Raw genomic sequence first — 5,985 nt, forward strand, 5'->3', positions numbered from 1 at the left:
AAAGACAAAAACCACATGATCATCTCGTTAGATGCGGAAAAAGCATTTGACAAGATCCAACACCCATTCATGATAAAAGTCTTGGAAAGATCAGGAATTCAAGGCCCATACCTAAACATGATAAAAACAATCTACAGCAAACCAGTAGCCAACATCAAAGTAAATGGTGAGAAGCTGGAAGCTATCCCACTAAAATCAGGGACTAGACAAGGCTGTCCACTCTCTCCCTACCTATTCAACATTGTACTTGAAGTCCTAGCCAGAGCAATTCAACAACAAAATGAGATCAAGGGGATACAAATTGGAAAAGATGAAGTCAAAATATCACTTTTTGCAGATGATATGATAGTATATATAAGTGACTCTAACAATTCCACCAGAGAACTCGTAAGCCTGATAAACAGCTTCACTGAAGTAGCTGGATATAAAATTAACTCAAGTCAATGGCCTTTCTGTACACAAAGGATAAACAGGCTGAGAAAGAAATTAGGGAAATAACACCCTTCTCAGTAGTCACAAATAATATAAAATATATTGGCGTGACTCTAACTAAGGAAGTGAAAGATCTGTATGATAAGAACTTCAAGTCTCTGAAGAAAGAAATTAAAGAAGATCTCAGAAGATGGAAAGATCTCCCATGCTCATGGATTGGCAGGATCAATATAGTAAAAATGGCTATCTTGCCAAAAGCAATCTACAGATTCAATGCAATCCCCATCAAAATTCCAACTCAATTCTTCAAAGAATTAGAAAGGGCAATTTGCAAATTCATCTGGAATAACAAAAAACCTAGGATAGCAAAAACTCTTCTCAAGGATAAAAGAATCTCCTGAGGAATCACTATGCCTGACCTAAAGCTGTATTACAGAGAAATTGTGATAAAAACTGCATGGTACTTGTATAGCGATAGACAAGTAGACCAATGGAATAGAATTGAAGACCCAGAAGTGAACCCACCCACTGATGGTCAATTGATCTTTGACAAGGGAGCAAAAACTATCCAGTGGAAAAAAGACTGCATTTTCAACAAATGGTGCTGGCACAACTGGTGGTTATCATGTAGAAGAATGCGAATTGATCCATTCCTATCTCCTTGTACTAAGGTCAAATCTAAGTGGATTAGGGAACCCCACATAAAACCAGAGACACTGAAACTTATAGAGGAGAAAGTAGGGAAAAGCCTCGAAGATATGGGTACAGGGGAAAAATTCCTGAATAGAACAGCAATGTCTTGTGCTGTAAGATTGAGAATCGACAAATGGGACCTCATAAAATTGCAAAGCTTCTGCAAGGCAAAAGAAACTGTCAATAAGACAAAAAGGCCACCAGCAGATTGGGAAAGGATCTTTACCTATCCTAAATCAGATAGGGGACTAATATCCAATATATATAAAGAACTCAAGAAGGTGGACTCCAGAAAATCAAATAACCCCATTAAAAATGGGGCTCAGCATGTGTCCTTCTTACCGGTTGGGACATCTTCTGGATATATGTGCAGGAGAGGTATTGCTGGATCCTCCGGTAGTACTATGTCCAATTTTCTGAGGAACCGCCAGACTGATTTCCAGAGTGGTTGTACAAGCTTGCAATCCCATCAACAATGGAGGAGTGTTCCTCTTTCTCCACGTCCTCGCCAGCATCTGCTGTCACCTGAATTTTTGATCTTAGCCATTCTGACTGGTGTGAGGTGGAATCTCAGGGTTGTTTTGATTTGCATTTCCCTGATGATTAAGGATGTTGAACATTTTTTCAGGTGCTTCTCTGCCATTCGGTATTCCTCAGGTGAGAATTCTTTGTTTAGTTCTGAGCCCCATTTTTTAATGGGGTTATTTGATTTTCTGGAGTCCACCTTCTTGAGCTCTTTATATATATTGGATATTAGTCCCTTATCTGATTTAGGATAGGTAAAGATCCTTTCCCAATCTGGTGGTGGTCTTTTTGTCTTATTGATGGTGTCTTTTGCCTTGCAGAAGCTTTGCAGTTTCATGAGGTCCCACTTATCAATTCTCGATCTTACAGCACAAGCCATTACTGTTCTATTCCAGAATTTTTCCCCTGTGCCCATATCTTCTAGGCTTTTCCCCACTTTCTCCTCTATAAGTTCCAGTGTCTCTGGTTTTATGTGAAGTTCCTTGATCCACTTAGATTTGACCTTAGTACAAGGAGATAGGAATGGATCAATTCAAGAAGGACACATGCTCCACTATGTTCATAGCAGCCTTATTTATACTAGCCAGAAGCTTGAAAGAACCCAGATGCCCCTCAACAGAGGAATGGATACAGAAAATATGGTACATTTACACAATGGAGTACTACTCAGCTATTAAAAAGAATGAATTTATGAAATTCCTAGCCAAATGGATGGACCTGGAGGGCATCATCTTGAGTGAGGTAACAATCACAAAGGAACTCACACATTATGTGTTCACTGATAAGTGGATATTAGCCCAAAACTTAGGATACACAAGATATAAGATACAATTTGCTAAATGCATGAAACTCAAGAAGAATGAAGACCAAAGTGTGGACACTGTGCCCCTTCTTACAAGTGGGAACAAAACACCCATGGAAGGAGTTACAGAGACAAAGTTTGGAGCTGTGATGAAAGGATGGACCATCTAGAGACTGCCATATCCAGGGATCCATCCCATAATCAGCTTCCAAACGCTGACACCATTGCATACACTAGCAAGATTTTGCTGAAAGGACCCAGATATAGCTCTCTCTTGTGAAACTATGCCGGGGCCAAACAAACACAGAAGTGGATGCTCACTGTCAGCTATTGGATGGATCACAGGGCTCCCAATGGAGAAGCTAGAGAAAGTACCTAAGGAGCTAAAGGGATCTGCAACCCTATAGTTGGAACACCATGATGAACTAACCAGTACCCCGGAGCTCTTGTCTCTAGCTGCATATGTATCGAAAGATGGCCTAGTCGGCCATCACTGGAAAGAGAGGCCCATTGGACTTGCAAACTTTATATGCCCCAATACAGGGGAATGCCAGGGCCAAAAGAATGGGAATGGGTGGGTAGGGAAGTGGGGGGTATAGGGGGCTTTTGGGATAGCATTGGAAATGTAATTGAGGAAAATACTTAATAAAAAATAAAGTAATAAAAAAATGGGGCTCAGAGCTAAACAAAGAATTCTCACCTGAGGAATACTGAATGGCTGAGAAACACCTGAAAAAAATGTTCAACATCCTTAATCATCAGGGAAATGTAAATCAAAACAACCCTGAGATTCCACCTCATACCAGTCAGAATGGCTAAGATAAAAAATTCAGATGACAGCAGATGCTGGCGAGGACATGGAGAAAGAGGAACACTCTTCCATTGTTAGTGGAATGCACACTTGTACACCTACTTTGTAAATCAGCCTTGCGGTTCCTCAAAAAATTGGACATAGTACTAACGGAGAATCCTGCAATACCTCTCCTGGGCATATATCCAGAAGATGTTCCAATCGATAAGTAGGACACATGCTCCACTATGTTCATAGCAGCTTTATTTATAATAGCCAGAAGCTGAAAAGAACCCAGATGCCCCTCAACAGAGGAATGGATACAGAAAATGTGGTACATTTATACAATGGAGTACTACTCTGCTATTAAAATGAATGAATTTATGAAATTCTTAGGCAAAACGATGGACCTGGAGGGCATCATCCTGAGTGAAGTAACCCAATCCAAAAGAACTCGCACAATATGTATTCACTGATAAGTGGATATTAGCCCAGAAATTTAGAATACCCAAGATATAAGATACAATTTGCTAAACACATGAAACTCAAGAATAATGAAGACCAAAGTGTGGACACTGTGCCCCTTTTTAGAATTGGGAACAAAACAACCACGGAAGGAGTTACTGAGACAAAGTTCGGAGCTGAGACGAAAGGATGGACCATCTAGACACTGCCATATCCAGGAATCCATCCTATAATCAGCTTCCAAACGCTGACACCATTGCATACACTAGCCAGATTTTGCTGAAAGGACCCAGATATGGCTGTCTCTTGTGAGACTATGCCAGGGCCTGGCAAACACAGAAGTGGATGCTCACACACAGGTATTCGATGTATCACAGGACCCCCCAATGGAGGAGCTAGAGAAAGTACCCAAGGAGCTAAAGGGATCTGCAGTCCTATAGGTGCAACAACAATATAAACCAACCAATTACCCCCTCCCCCGAGCTCGTGTCTCTAGCTGCATATGAGTCAGAAGATGGCTTAGTCGGCCTTCAGTTGGAAGAGAGGCCCATTGTTCGTGTAAACTATATGCCTCAGAACAGGGGTACGCCAGTGCCAAGAAGTGGGTGTGGGTGGGTAGGGGAGTGGGTGGGGGAGTGTGTTGGGGACTTTTGGGATAGCATTGGAAAGGTAAATGAAATAAATACCCAATTTAAAAAAAAGTATACCCTCCAGTAGTATGGAGGGAGGCTCACAAACTCCAGAAAGCTGATTTTTTTTTTTTGAAATAGTGTTTCTCTGTGTATCCTTGGGTATTCCGGAACACACTCTTTAGACCAGGATGGCATCAAACTCAGAGATCCACCTATTTCTACCTCCCAAGTGTTGGGGTCAAAGATGTATACCAACACTGCCAGGTCCAGAAAGCTAATTTAAAAACTCCAGGAAGTTTTGCTCTTGTGATACAAGAAGTTCTGAAAGTTATACAATTCATAAGGCTCCTCCACAGGTGATATAAATGATAAACAAATGGTGTGGCAACAGGGAGCTTTTCATTAGCGGTGCTTTCAAGTTGAGGGAAGAGCTCAGAGGTCTAGTTTTCATGAGCTATCACCCATGCTTGGGTGGGCTTTTCAGTGATGCAAGTGGTCAAGAGTTACCCATGCTTCTGTAAATTGTAGTGGAATTTTAGAAGAACCATTTACTCTGGAGTGAAGGCCAGTTAATCCTTGCAGTAATCTTCTGTAAATAGTGATTGTTATCTGGGGACACACAAAGGCTCTGAGATTCTCAACGAAAAGCAACTTCAGATTACAATGTCTGGTAATGGCTACTTTAGACAACCCCTAGATCAGAGAAGAGGATCTAGTATGCAGAAAATGACTTGCTAGAAGGCCTTTTGTGTAACAATCAATAAAAAACTCTTTGGCAAGACTGCTCAGGGTTTCAGGCTATAGAGGCCATCACTCCCTGATGCATGCAAAGCCTTATTTCATCCTCCAATGTCTCTCTTTCTTCAACCATCTTGCATAACTAAGAACACTGACAGTAAATAGAGTTGGTAAATTCACTGTTTCCAAAATGTACTTGAATGTCTTTAATCTGTCATCTGTGGTCTGTGTGGGGGAAGAAGATATATGTTCCAATCTCTCCAGGAAGGGTCACATGGTACTACCTCACCCATAGTTTTAACTTAATTGACCTTGATGATAGAGAATGTTAAACATACTCCTTCTAGTACAGAGAGCTGCTAAATTTTTTTCATGTGGAAGAGCTGCTCACATCTAAGCTTCTCCTTGTGGATGGTACCCAACCTCCCTGACTACAGAGACATACCACCCCTCTAGGGCTGAAGATGCTCCATCCTGCCCAAGACTCTCTGCTTGCTTTCTTGGGGCAGGAGGACAAGCCAAGGCATCCTGAAGCTTTAGGGACATTCTCATTTCCAGATGCTGCCAGTGAGGCTCAAGGGGGTCATAGGCTATTTGCTTCCTGTACCCATCTGCAGCTTTTCTCTAAGACAGTGCCCTGAGCACCCTGGCCACAGCTGTTCTTGGGCCTGCAAGTTCCCCAGGAGACAGTCAGACCCATTGTCACCCTTCCTATAGTCAGTAGATGTGATCTAGGATAAAGAGAGGCTAGGAAATCTCAAGAGAAGGGGATACAACTTTTAATGACTCTGGGATTTAGTGACCACTCATCTCCATCACCTCATGATCAATATTCTCCACACAGCCTACAAACCTAGACTTTCCAGTGTGGTCTTAGCCTCAGGCAGTTGATCAAAGTCAATCTCCCA

Source organism: Mus caroli, unplaced genomic scaffold, assembly GCF_978045245.1.
Source record: "Mus caroli unplaced genomic scaffold, Mus_caroli_1 scaffold_8, whole genome shotgun sequence".
Lineage (NCBI taxonomy): Eukaryota > Metazoa > Chordata > Mammalia > Rodentia > Muridae > Mus > Mus caroli.